The 14,294-nt window shown below is 38.2% G+C and overlaps 1 protein-coding gene across 2 annotated transcripts in view; it reads right to left on the bottom strand.

The window, feature by feature from the left end:
• LOC311049300 (B-type lectin plumieribetin-like) overlaps nucleotides 1–14,294 on the bottom strand; it is a 33,998-nt gene that overhangs the window by 17,607 nt on the left and 2,097 nt on the right. Inside the window, exon 1 of one of the 2 annotated variants that reach the window (XM_084062844.1) lies at nucleotides 2,116–2,128. The exons of the other annotated variant lie outside the window; for it this stretch is intronic. The gene's annotated coding sequence lies outside the window, so the exon portion shown is untranslated. Of the gene's footprint in view, nucleotides 1–2,115; nucleotides 2,129–14,294 lie in introns of those variants that run through there. 2 annotated transcript variants of the gene reach the window in all.

Genomic DNA, 14,294 nt, shown 5'->3' on the forward strand with positions numbered 1-14,294 from the left:
ACACTGTGCCTGTGGCCCCCGGGATCCACGGTAGAGGCCCCTAGTGTGACTATTCTGATGGCCCTGACTAGTTTGTTCCAAGTTTGGTGCTGACCGTATGTATGTATTGTATGTACTGTATGTACAGTACGCATGTATGCATGTGTGCATGCATGCATGCATGCATGCATTTATGTATGTATGTATGTATGTATGTATGTATGTATGTATGTGTGTGTGTGTGTGTGTGTGTGTGTGTGTGTATGTGTGTGTGTGTGTGTGTGTGTGTGTGTGTGTGTGTGTGTGTGTGTGTGTGTGTGTGTGTGTGGCATGAACACCTGCAACTGATTAAATTAATATCAAATATCTGAAGTGCACACAAAAATACAGATACTGTAAGTAGAAAAGAACAGAAAATAAGGGGGGTGCGTATGGACCACTTCTTTACTAAACAGTTTTCTGTAATTGTGGCCTCTAATGTGCATATTTAGTTTGCAGAAATATTTAGTTATTGAAGAAATTGTTCAACATTGGCATTTGGCAGCCATTTGTTTACGCAAATTGGAAGGTTAAAAACGATAACATTCGTTTGGGAACCATGTTACTCAGATTCAGCACCCTTGAATTATGTAAAATAGTCAGCTTCCCAACTTTTACCCCCAAATGCCTCCTGTTTAACTGATTAGAGGCAGTGCCCACCTGGCTGTAATTGCCATGGGGTGGGGGTGGGGCAGTCTATGCACACGTGTGGAACTGCAGGTTGTGAGTGAATTTGAGACAAGTGTGAAGCTTGTCTCTAAACTGAATGCGTGTATATGCAAGTATACATTATTTCTACAAATTGCAAATGATATATTTACAAATAGTCATATATTTGTACAAATCATAGCACATGTATTTAAATACTAACTTACAAGTTACAAGTAAGTTTGCACATAGGAAACTACATTTGTAAAAATGTTCTTAAAAAAGCGTGACGTTTGTCTCAAAATGATGTAACAGGAAAAAGGAATGTATGCGTGTGTTGGTCTACTCACAAATGCACATTCAAGAATTCACACACAGAATTGACGATTTACAAATGATATTTAATGATAAATGCACACACAAGTATAATTATCTTTTGTAAAAATTGCAAATTCATATTTACAAAAGTCACAAATAAATAATTTGTGTTTGTAGATTGCAAAACACATTTGTAAATCATGGAAACACATTTGCAAATCAAGGAATATTTGTGCATCTTGGAATTGGATTCACAAATAAATTTGAGACAAATCTCTCCCCATACTCGGGAAGTAGGTTTCCACCTACTTCCCAAATACCATTTGGGAATTTCCATGCAGGGCAAACGTGTTTCCTTGGCCTCTAGGGAGTGCACATACACATTTTTACACAGATGCACCGATCAGTGTAAAAATCTGTAATTGTTGTGTAATTGTAGGTAAAAACACAAATTGGCCTGTTATAGCGCCACCATGAGGCTGATTTGAAAAAATTCAAGTGACATTTCGTCCTCGGCCTAGTGGGAATGTGTGTGCAAAATTTCACGGAAATTGCATGCTGTGTTCATGATTTGAGGCATTTTGTTCAAAACGAAGCACTCCTGCAAACTTTGGAGGCTATTCTTAGCCAATCAGGATGGAATCTGAAAAATCTGAAAGACCCATTTCATTTAATGACTATAGAGAAACTGTGTACCGATTTGAGTGATGTTTGGACAAAATCTGTAGGAGTACTGTCAAAAAATGTGTTTTGCAAAAAGCGGCCTCCTGGTGGCGCTACACCTGGCTCACCTGGCACAGTTTTGCTGCGATCAAGCCAACGGTGTCAGAGATTAGCTGGTCACGGACGGACGGACGGGCGGACGGACGGACGGACGGACGGACGGACGGACGGACGGGGTGCAAAACATACTCTCTCGCCAAGCCTTTCGGCCTGGCGGAGACAATTAGTATTTGAGTGGAATGCACCTTTAAAATTATTACTCATGCTACAAAATGTGCAGAAAATCACAAAGGTCAAGTTAGGTATCAATAATGGGTAGAATAATCATCATATTAATGTAATGGATTCAAATAATGAATATGATAAATAATAGTAAATCTCACAAATAAATGAAGGCAATGCACTCACCAGTGAGTTCAGCTGTGGAGATGAAGAGACATTGAGGAGAGATGATGTTATGATGGAGCAGAGGAGTCCTGTCACCTATTGAGTGGAATGCACCTTTAAAATGATCGCTCATGCTACAAAATGTGCAGAAAATCACAAAGGTCTAGTTAGGTATCAATAATGGGTAGAATAATCATCATACTAATGTAATAGTAATACTGGACACATACTAATGTGAATCGAGTTTGTAGGTGAAAGTATGAAGGAATAGGGAGGGCCCAAAGTTCTATCACTTAAGTTTTCAAAGTTAAATATCAAAAAGATGACAAAACATTTCAAAGTAAAAAGTTAAACAGTTACATGTGTGTCCACAGTAAGCTGTTTTTTTTTAAACTGTGAATGGAGTTACCAGGTGAAAGTATGAAGAGGTTGTGATCTTCCTTTGACTTCCATTATAATTTTCTGAACTTTTAAAGTAAAATATTTCAAAAACTACAAAACATTTCAAAGATTCATGTAAAAGCACACGATTCCACGGTGGAATGGTGTTTACTTTAGATGTATGTAGGACTTGCTTTCCAAAGTTTTGGGGAGAATAATAAATAAATAGTACATGTCTTCTGATGTGCCATATTGTCTACTCGATTCCACAGCGCTACACATTTTAAAACAAGCCACTTCAAATAAAATAAAAAAATATAATTTGGGGGGGAAAGCCAATCTACACGCTGGATTAGGGGAGACTGGGCTCAAAAGTAACTGGGGGCAAACGTAACACACTCAATAATTCTAATCAGAAATAATCTAGAGGGGTGAAACTTCTTGTGCACATGCTCAGTAGGGTCTTGTATCTGCCTATGGAAGGGTAGAATGATCATTTTCATCTCTCAGTTTTCAACAAAAACAGATTTTTGAGGTGTAAACTTTTTTTGAAGGTACAGTATTTTCCTTCTGCTGTCTAAAGTTAAGATGACAGCTAATTTAAACTTAGATGAATTGTATCTCTATGTCATTGGTCATAAATTAACGTTTTTAATTAAACTATTGTGACACTGCATTCAATTGGCAGTGGAGGGAGAGCTGAAGAACCTGCATCACACCTGGGGTTCTATAAAGACGCTGGCCCAGAACAGACAGGAGTGGAGATCCTCTGTTGCTGCCCTACATGCCAGCCGGCATAAAGGGCAGTAAGTAAGTACAGACAGTGCTTCAACCTCAAAGGGGCCACTTAGCTGCCAAGGTGAGTGGGTGCATATTATACATCATATGGCTAATATAGATAGTGCTGGCTTTTCAAAAGACAGTGTTACTTGAGGACATACGATACGATACGATACGATACGATACGATAATACTTTATTGTCAGTTTGCACTGAAATTTGTCTTGCGACCCAGAAACAGCCATGTATGCAACATATAACAGTACACACATTTGACATGACACAAGAAAACAACAAAATACAAATACATACATAAAGACATGCAAAGACAAGAGCAATGTCCACCACTCAGCCTACCCCTGGCTTATAACTCCTGATTAAGCCTCAATGTCGTCTGATGGACAAAGGACCTCTTCAGTTTGACCTTATTGTATGTAGGAACACTGTATCTCCTTCCTGAAGGCAGCAACCTATATTCTCCATACAAAGCATGGCTAGTGTTTGAAGTGATATTCCTTGCCAACCTTATCATACTGTTATCATACGTAGATGTATAGAGCCTCTGAAGTGGTTGTCCAACAATCTTTGAACAGATGTTCACTTGTTGCAGCAGTTGTGACTTTAAAGCTACAGACAGACATCCATACCAGGTGGTACTACAGTACTGCAGGACACTCATAATAACAGAAGTGAAAAACAAAAGAAGAATCTGTCTACTAGCACCAAAAGATCTCAGACGGCGAAGGAAATAGACTCTTTGTTTTGTCTTCTTACCCACTGATTCAATCTGGTCTTTCCATGACAAAAGGTGGTCTATTACTACTCCTAGGTATGTATACGAACATACCTGGTTGATCTGTTCACTATGAATAGTAATAGGGGATCTGTGTATCTCTAGTGGGGCACCAAAAACAATCTCTTCTGTCTTTTTTGTGTTAATGATAAGAGCGTTGTTATCACTCCATTCCACCACCTTATTTACTCTGTGTTGGTGCAGTCCAGGATCACTGGAACTATCCAAAAGAGAAATCAAAACTGTATCATCAGAGTACTTTAGAATGTATTGGTCTGGCTTGTCAGTGCGACATTCAGACAGACATTTCTCAGTACTACAGCTGTCAGTATAAAGGGTGAACAATACAGCTGAGCTTACACAACCCTGGGGAGCACCAACATTAGTGGTTAATGCTGAGGAGAGGGTTTTGTTCACTTTCACCCTCTGTACTCTGTTAGTAAGGAAGGAAGCATACCAGTGAATTAAGTATGGATTCAGTTCCAACTGTACCATCTTTGACACCAGAATATCAGACTGTATTGTATTGAAGGCTGAAGAGAAGTCTAAGAACAGCACCCTTGCATGATTCTTATTAGACTTATCTAGGTGTTTTGTAATGAAGTGGACCAGTGTGACAACCGCATCCTCTGTACCGCAACCTTTCTTATAAGCAAACTGACAGGGGTCAAATTTGTCTTTAGTTATACTCACAAGATGTTGCAACAGTATTCTTTCCAGTGATTTCATGGTCACTGAAGTAAGAGCTATGGGTCTATAATCCTTATGTTCTTTTGGACATTGGATTTTGGGTAATGGTTTTATGTGTGAGGTTTTCCAACACAGAGGAATTATATGTGTGTCTACAGAGGTTTGAAATATTGGTTGCCACACAGGAGCCAACTCGGATGCAAAGTTTTTGAGGAGAAAAGCACTGCACTCGTCCGGCCCATTAGCTTTCCTTGTGTTAGTACACCGAAACACTTTCCTGACATCCTCTTCAGTGATGATAATTCTGTCTGAGGGGGCAGGTGTTACAGCCTTAAGTATTTCAGTGCACTTAGAGGAATCGCCCAATGATTCGAATCTGGCATAGAAAGTATTTAGGTCATTGGCAAAGCCAAGTTCATTGTCTGTCACAATAGGTTTGGTTGGGGCTGACATTCCTGTCATGGATTTCATAGTATCCCACGCCTTTTTGTGACAGAAGGAGATCAAGTTCTACCAGCTAAACCATTTGGTTTGTCAAGGTGCGGTAGCTGGATTCCATTAAGGTGATCAGGTATTCTCTGTTGATGAGAAAGTCCAAGGCATGCACGTATAACAATGGAAAAAGACACACAAGATTTAATAGACATGATAATCCATGTTAAATGCTTCTCACGGAAACGTCAAGATTAAAATGCCAATGGAACACTGGAACAAAGAAACTTGAGAGACAAAAAAGATAAGTACATGATGAGTGATTACAGGTTACAGGATTGTAATTGAATGCAGTGTCGCAATAGTTTGATGCGAAGGCACCTAACTTTGATCAGAGGTGAGCTAACTTTTAGGTTGGAGGAGGTCCTAGGCTGTGGATGGAGGGTTTCCATGGATTATGATTGTGGAGTGTTAATTTTGTTATTGTCATTATTGGACACTTTGAAACACTGTCTCTCAACTAACGACATCCAGCTTTATTTGTCCAGTTCTGCCCTCCTTTGCCTTGGTAGCAAATAGCTCCTTCTGAACAGATGACATGCCTTCTGTTTTTCTCTTTGCCTGCACCAGTTTTTCACTGTGGTCCCTTGCTGTTGATTTTAATTGTTTCATTGTCTGACCACACCACATACACTCCATAAATCTGTTGTCTTAAAAAAAAAAAAACATTTTTCTCCAACAAAGGATTGAAAGCACATTTTGCTATTTTCGCAGAATTGAGGCAGCTATTAGCAATCATCATGTACGGACATGTTGATGACCCCTGGTATATATATACTTGACTCCTCTTGCGCAGTTGATTGAGCGTTGCTGCTATTGATTAGTGATTGTACATTCTGCACATCACCTCCACATCTTTTAAGCTGCTACTAAATTATAAGCTATTGTACCTGTCTAAGACAAGACCCAAAACCTAACTCTTCTTTCCATTACATCTAGTATTTCATCATTATCATCTAGTATTATTGTATATTTTTATTATATATTTTTTTCTTTTTTTGCTCTAATATATTATTGTGTTAGAATGTAGCACCATTTTCCAGTTGTTTATTTTTTATACTGTTTTATATTGGCTTGGGAGGCTCAAGTCAGAGTTCTGTTGTCTGGCCAACCAGAGAGAAGAGATTTAAGTTGCCCTATTAGATGTCATACTTTTTGCTTATATTTTTATGGGACTGTTGTTGATTATACTGTATTAAAAATACAGTATCTGTATCTGAGTGTGCACTGTGCATGTAGGCTATGTGATTGATTATCTAGAGCTTTTCCTATGGTTGTTTGCACCACTTGGTTAGATCAAGGTAGAATTCCTGGACTTTGTTTCCTGAGCTACTAAAAAACCCTTATGTGTTAGTTAAAACAATGTAGCACTGTCTTATTTTCTGAAAAGTAGTTCTCATTTTGGTTCAGAAGTTAGCAGTAGTTGGCAATACAGTGTGAATGTCACCTAGGCTAGGTCTTGTTTTGATTCAGTGCAATGGTAACATGCTTATACAAAGTTATGAGCCAGGTGTCGACATGACATCCTAAAGTGCCTTGATGGTCTACAACGTCATTAGACTCTCTTTATACCACAAAAACGATGAGACCTTAAATCACTGTCACCGCTCATCGGTTAGTATTTGGGGCCTCGCACGCCTTGAGGGCCTCTCCCTTTCCATTTCCCAGGCTGAATTAGGGGCCCAGCACGTCCCTGAGTGAGGGAGCTGCTGCTGCAGCGAATTCCCATTCAATTTCAATTTCAGTCTAGTTATTCTTGCCATCTATTGTTTCTCTCAGTTTGTTCTGCCTATCCAAGATGTTATATAATGCTGAGATTTGGTGCTTGACAGTCGCACACTTATAATTTTTAACCAGGAACTGTGTCATGGGATGAAAATATGTAATACTTTTCTTCTGTCTGGTGCTATTCTCTTTGTAGCTTCTAACTTGCAAATATATATAAAGAAATGAGAGTGTGGTAAATCGTAGTATATTTTAAGTGTCTCAAATCGTATAATTCCTTTATTATCCATACATTGCCCAAATATCCTCAATCCCTTTTGATTCCAAATCTTGAAAGTGCCGTCATCTTTATTTGGAACAAAGTCTGGATCTTCCTTTATTTCTCTTAATAGTAGTATTTCATTATGAATCTTTAGGTCATTCCTGACTCTGTCCCAAACTGTAAGTGTATTTCTAAGCCATTATGTTTTCTGTATTTTGTTTTGGAATTTTTGTAAGGAACAGGAGGGGTTTCTCCATATCTTTACATTCAGACAATTCTATGGACCTTTACCTGCATCTCCTCATTTAGCCATGTTTGTATCATTTGTATTTGAGCTGCAGAGTAGTAATTCTGCAAGCTAGGGAGAGCCATCGCCCCCTTCCTTTTTGCCAATTTTAGTGTTTTCATCTTAAGCCTTGCCTTTTTACTATCCCAAGTAAATGTAAGAAGCATTCGGTCTCCTGAACACAGTTGGGCTCACATACAAAGGAAGTGCCAAAAATAATTAAATATCGGAAGTATATTCATTCTTATAGTATCGATCCTTCCCATTAGTGACAAAGGGACTAGGCTCCATCTATTCGGATCTTGTTTTATTATTTTTTCTAATTTATCATAGTTAAATTTATACAAAAGGTCCATGTTCCTAGGTACTTCTATTACAATATATTTAACATTTTCTCTGTCCCATTTCCATGGGTATTCCTTTTTAAACACTGCTGAAATAGGTTTTCCCAAGCTGATTGCTTCACATTTGCATGTTCAATTTGTATCCTGATACTGTGCTATATTCTTTAATGCTCTTCATTAAAGCTGAAAGAGTGCTTTCTAATTAGGTCAAGTATAGGATAACATTGTCTGCTTATAAAGCTATAATTTATTCTGTAGACCTCCAATTTCTTCCCCCTCTATTTCCTCGTTTCTCCTAATACTTGCTGCTAATATTTCGATACATAAAGTGTAGATTAGTGGAGAGAGCGGGCCCCCTTGTTTTGTGCCTCTTCTAATCTCCAATGGGCTTGATAATGTTCCATTAACTCTGACCTGAGCATTTGATGTACTATACGTAGTCTGCAGCCATGAAATTAAAATGTTGCCAAAGCTTCTACAAGTCTCAAAAATATCGAAGAGCCTGTTTATCCTTTTTTTGTATATGCTGTATTATATTCAGTGTATGTCTAACATTAAATCTGATCAAAGTTAGGTGTCTTCGCATTAAACTATTGTGACACTGCATTCAATTACAATCCTGGCATGCCCTTCATTAATCACTCATCATTGACATCTCTCTTTTGTCTCTCAAGTTTCCTTGTTACAGTGTTCAATTGGCATTTTATCCTTGATGTTTCCGTGAGAAGCATTTGACATGTCATAATTATTATGTCAGAGAAACCACAACTATTGAAGCTGCCTTGCCAAACAAAACAAATCTGGTAGAACCTGATCTCCTTCTGTCCTAAAGTAGGCTACTGTAACACTGTCCTTTGAAATGCCAGCAATCTCTTTAATAGCCATATGATGTATAATACGCACCCACTCATGCTTTATTATTATTTTGCATCTTTAATTGTGAATTGAGTTTCTAGGTGAAAGTATGAAGGAATAGGGAGGGTCCAAAGTTTTATCACTTAAGTTTTAAAAGTTAAATATAAAAGAAACGACAAAGCATTTCAAAGTGTTTCAAAGTTCAGGCATGTGTGTCCACAGAAAGCTGTTTTTAAAAAAAATTGTAAATGGAGTTCCTAGGTGAAATTATGAAGACGTTGTGATACCAAAATCTTCCATTGACTTCCATTATTCCATTATAACTTTTAATGTGAAATAGTTCTAAAACTAAAAAACATTTAAAAGATTCATGTACAAGCACACACTTCTACAGTAAGCTGAACATTTTAAAGTCTGATTGGGGTTTATAGGTGTAGGCCAAAATATCGGGGAGATAATAAATAAACAGTGAGAACATCAATAGTGCTGCTGCAGCGAGCCCACAAATAGTGAGGATATCTCTACAGTATTGTGTGCTCGCTGCTGCTGCAGCGTAGCCTGGTAAACCCTCCCTGGAAATGAGATATCCGGAGGGAGGGTTTACCAGGCTAGCTGCAGCGAGCACACAACTAGAAACACAATTTCTAATACATTTATGTGACCCTGCCGCTCGCTAAGTATTTTAACTCCCTTTGATTACTTGTAAGTACTTTTACTGCTAGTACTTTTTACTAATACAGTTAGTGCAACACTGCATCTGGAGCAGCAACAGCAGCTGCTCCACCGAGGCCAGAGCTGAATGAGGTTTTAACACAGACTGGAGAAGAGGGGCTCAAAACAGGTTAAATACATAATATAAACACAATATATTATATGGTAAAACGTGGTTTATCCGTGGTTGATAGTGAGCTTGTAGATCAGCTATTTCTGTCTGATCTCCTCTCTAGAATGTAAATGCTGGGGTTCAACTGGTTAACCACTTTCAATGTGTTTGGATACAGGTGAATAATCAATAGCACAGATTGCTCTATATTCAGTGTATTTTACACTCTTGGTGGCAAGGCACTCAGTTTGTGACAGATAGAGATATGCAGTGAAGAATTATTTTAACCAGATTACTATATTATATTACATAATATAGAGCTTTCACATTTTCACAAAACCTTTTTGTTTTGACTAAAATCTTATCACTTACCCCACCTTTAATCATTTTAACATATAATAGAATGTATGCACTTGTAATGAGAAGACAATCATTTACCTGGACACTAGGGGGCTGCACTGCAGAACACATGTCCCTTAGGTTTAGCCTATGAATACTGACTGAGCCAGTTATTATCAGTGGTGGAAAAAGTACTCAAATGTTTTACTTAAGTAAAAGTATCAATACGGCAGTATAGAAATACTATGTTACAAGTAAAAAGTAAGGTATTAAAAAATGTACTTGAGTAAAAGAAAAAAGTATTGGTATCAAAATGCACTTAAAGTACCAAAATTAAAAGTACTCATTGTGCAGAATGTCCCATTTCACAAGTTCAAAATGAATAAAACTCTTTTGAAAATAGCAGATCTACAAACTCACGATGTGTTGCATCGCGACGCATTGTGAGCATTGAAAAAGTATTGAAAATGGGAAATACTCCAGTAAAATAAGAATTCCTCAAAAGTGTACTAAAGCATTGGTTCTCAAAGTGGGGTCCGGGGACCCCCAGGGGTACTTGAGGGGGTTCCAGGGGGTCCCCAGCTAAATGATGGACAGGAACTAAATGGACCCTTATGGGTCTGTAACTCTGAGAGTGTACAAATGGAACCAAATGGACCCTAACGGGTCCATTTGGTTCCATTTGTACACTCTCAGAGTTAAATTGACATTGGTTTTACAATGTTAATTGGGGTCCCAGAGGTATAAATGCCATTAAATGGGGGTCCGTAGCCCTAATGCATGTCAAACTGGGGGTCCTTGAAATTAAAATGGTTGAGAATCACTGCTAGAGAGCCGTAAAAACCTTCTCTTATTGGGGTCCCTGGCTTATCTTTTCAAATGGGGGTCCGCGGGGACCCCCATTGTCAATTTGGGGGTCCTTGACATGAAAAGGTTTGAGAACCACTGTACTAAAGTACAGTAGCCTACTTAAGTAAATGTACTTTGTTGCATTACACCTCTGGTTATTACATTCACCTCCCTGTCACACATGAAGGCATTAGTTTGGTCATTAAACCTATTCTTCTTTTTACTTTAAACGTGTTCCATATTTGAACAAGGGATTAGTTAATAAGTTCTTAGTGCTTACCCCTAGTTGTGATGGTTAAATAGTTCCACAATTAAATCAACAAAAAACAAACAAATAAATCTTGCATAAAATCTAGTGAAAATGATTAGTCTCTGGCTGTAATATTTCCACTTACAGTAAAATGATTATGGATATTTATTTTGTTTGTGTGCAAACAAATCTTAGATCTGAAGAATGTATTTCATGTCAACACACTGACATCTTCAAAATGGAACTCCAATTGTCAATATTAATGTTAAAACCTGGTTCAGGATAAATAAATACATATTATTGTTATTAAGTATGGTGGATTACAATAAGTGTTTTGCCATTGGCATGGCAGACACACTTATTTATAGCCTAATTTAGTTAATCCTTGAAATGTAGACATTTCCATGCTTGGAACATTTAACAGTGTTACCCATCTTGTCAGAGAACTGTCTGGACTTTGGCTGGAAGTCTTGAATTAGATGATTCCATATTGTTTTAGTTTATGGTATTTTTCACCCAAAACATGCCCATACAACTATTAGTAACATGATGTCTGCCTTCCAAAAAATATATTTGCCTTTGAAACCTTAACATTAGCAAACCTTATACAAAAGAGGTATTGTGACATCTAGTGGCTGAATGTTGTCTAGTGCCCATTTAAGCATCACTTACTGATCATTCCCACCTAGTTGCTTGCTGCTTATCAGTGGCGAAGTAACTTTACTGGAGTATTTCCAATTTTCAATACTTTTACTTCTACTCCACTACATCTAAGAGGCAAATATTGTGCTTTTACTCTACTACAATTATTTGAAAACTTTAGTTACTAGTTATTTGTAGATTTGAATTATTATTACAAAACATACCACTTCAGTCCTATATTTAAACTTTTGGCTATTTTCAAAAGACCTTCTGAAACGGGACATTTACTGTAAGTATATTTTGATGCCAATTATTTTGTACTTTTACTCAAGTCCATTTGGATTACCAGATTTTAATGTAAAAGTGTTTCTACATTGCAGTATTGATACTTTTACTTAAAGAGGTGGTGTCATGGTTTTGCACTTTTTCTGTTTTTCATGTGTCTATGAGGTTGATAGAACTTCATTAAGGCCCCCGCTGGTGGTTTTATGGTGTTTCATGTCTTCTCTGACTATTTGGAGTTTTTTTCCTGGAGGCTGAAACCTTGAGAGTCAAACGTGCCAATCCAAAAACAGGGGCATAGTGACATCACAGAGCCCCCAAAAAACATACCCTCCCCCTCATTATCATAACACAACAGGTGTGGGCATGAGGAGGAGGAGGGACTAGGACAGGTGGGTGGTGCTAAGGTGGTGGAGGAGGTGCTAAGGTGAGAACCAGGCATACTTAATGAACTGGAGGCGTGTCCACATAAAAACATTTTTTTTAACAATTTCTGTACACTTTTTTTTTTTGAAAAAAATCCTTACATAATAATAATACCTTATGATCAGGTTTTAGGGTTGAAAAATATCATGGCACTCCATCTTTAAGTAAAAGAAAAAAATCACTTTTCCCACCACTGCTGCCTATCCATTCTGGAGTTTTGTTTACAGACACAGAATTTGGTGCTCTTTGATGATGTCATGCACAGTGCGACATCATGGATTAGAGATGTACCATTTCTTCCTTCCCGATACCGACTCCGATACTTGCGTATCTATACCGAGTACCGAACCGATACCAGTGTGTAATTTAAAAATTATCTAGGACAGTGGTTCTCAAAGTGGGGTCCAGGGGCTCTCAGGGCTCTGGGAGTCCCACGCGTCAAACCTAATCTTTCTACCTCTCCTGGCCTATAACCAGCGGTGGAAAAAGTAGGTACCCTCACAAAAACATGCAGTAATCCTGGTCTCTATACTGCCTCCCCCTGGTCAGCCGGGGCACCTGATGGAGGGATTGGAACTGGTTGGAATAACGTGTTCCTTCCACGTGCTACGTCCAACCGGGGAAACTCCCCCCTGTCGGGTGATAAGAAGGCTTGTTAGTTGTTAGCTCTCATGCATTGAAGGAGACATGAGCTCGGCTCTGGGCTCTCCCTAGGCTGGCAGAGGGAGTGTAGCGCCCAGGATTACTTAGACAATTGGCACTGGGTGAAAAAAATGGGGTTGCAAAATCGTAGGATTTTTTTTTTTAAGTGTTGATTTGATTTTTGTTTTTCAAGTAATACTTACACTGAATAATTCATGTTAACCACTGAGTTACATCTTTCAGTGGAGCTTGAATTGTCTGATTTATTTAATCATTGTAATTTCTTAGATTATTGTTGGAAATTGCAACCAATTTTATTGTTCAATTGAATATTGTAACCTACTTTGTTGTTCAATTGAATATTATAATGAATTGTATTGAACAGTTAAATATTGTAACCAATTTAAACTACTTTTATAGATTATTGCTATACGCTGTATCTCAAATTACCTTTAATGAAATTATATTTCCTGTATTTAAAGTATTATAGAGTATTCTGTCACAGTATGTGAAGTCGAGGCCTTTTAAACCACCCCACCCTCGACTTCCTTATTTGGGGAATTGTTTCTCTGTTTGCTAACAGTTGGCTTTGGTGCCACATAATTACTACTTCTCTACTCTAGTCCTCAGTTTGACATAAATCAATGCAGCCTATATGCCCTGTAGATTGGGTGGGTGTGTCAGTCATTTTGTCTATTATTGCAAAACAGCTGTTGTTGATTATGACTCGGTCCTGCTTTGTATTTAACACGCCTACTTTTTGCATTGTGATCATACCTGACGAAGACCCACACTGGTCGAAACGTTATTACCTCAAATAACATTTCAACTGGGAGTTACAGACCAGTGTGCGGACTGCCTTTCTTTATCATTGTATGCATTCTTGTTCAGCACCTGTGGAAGTTTTTAGTAGGAACATCAGTGGAGATGCCGGATTGAACCCGGGACCTCATACATGTCTATGTGTGGGTTCGTATTAATCCACTAGGACCTGTTAGACAGAGAGCCTATCGGGACGAAAGTATCTTCGTAGATTGCCCGGCAACAATAAACAACATACAACAATATAGATAGGTAAAGGACCCTAATCTCTCAAGAACAGATTCAGCGCTGCACTACTGACTCAAAGGTTAAAATAAAACAGCAGAGGGTGCTGTTTTTCCTTTTTTTTGACATGGGTTCCCAGATTGCACCCTAATTCCATGTTCACAGCCACCTACTTTGAAGGTGGAGTTGATGATGCTTATTGTTATATGGATACCTTAACCGACACAACTTCATATGGAATGAACACATCACAGAAGGCCGCCATGAATTCATTGATTCCTCTTCTGTGTTGG

Source organism: Gymnoscopelus microlampas (assembly GCF_963454915.1).
Source record: "Gymnoscopelus microlampas genome assembly, chromosome: 7".
In the NCBI taxonomy this organism is placed as follows: domain Eukaryota; kingdom Metazoa; phylum Chordata; class Actinopteri; order Myctophiformes; family Myctophidae; genus Gymnoscopelus; species Gymnoscopelus microlampas.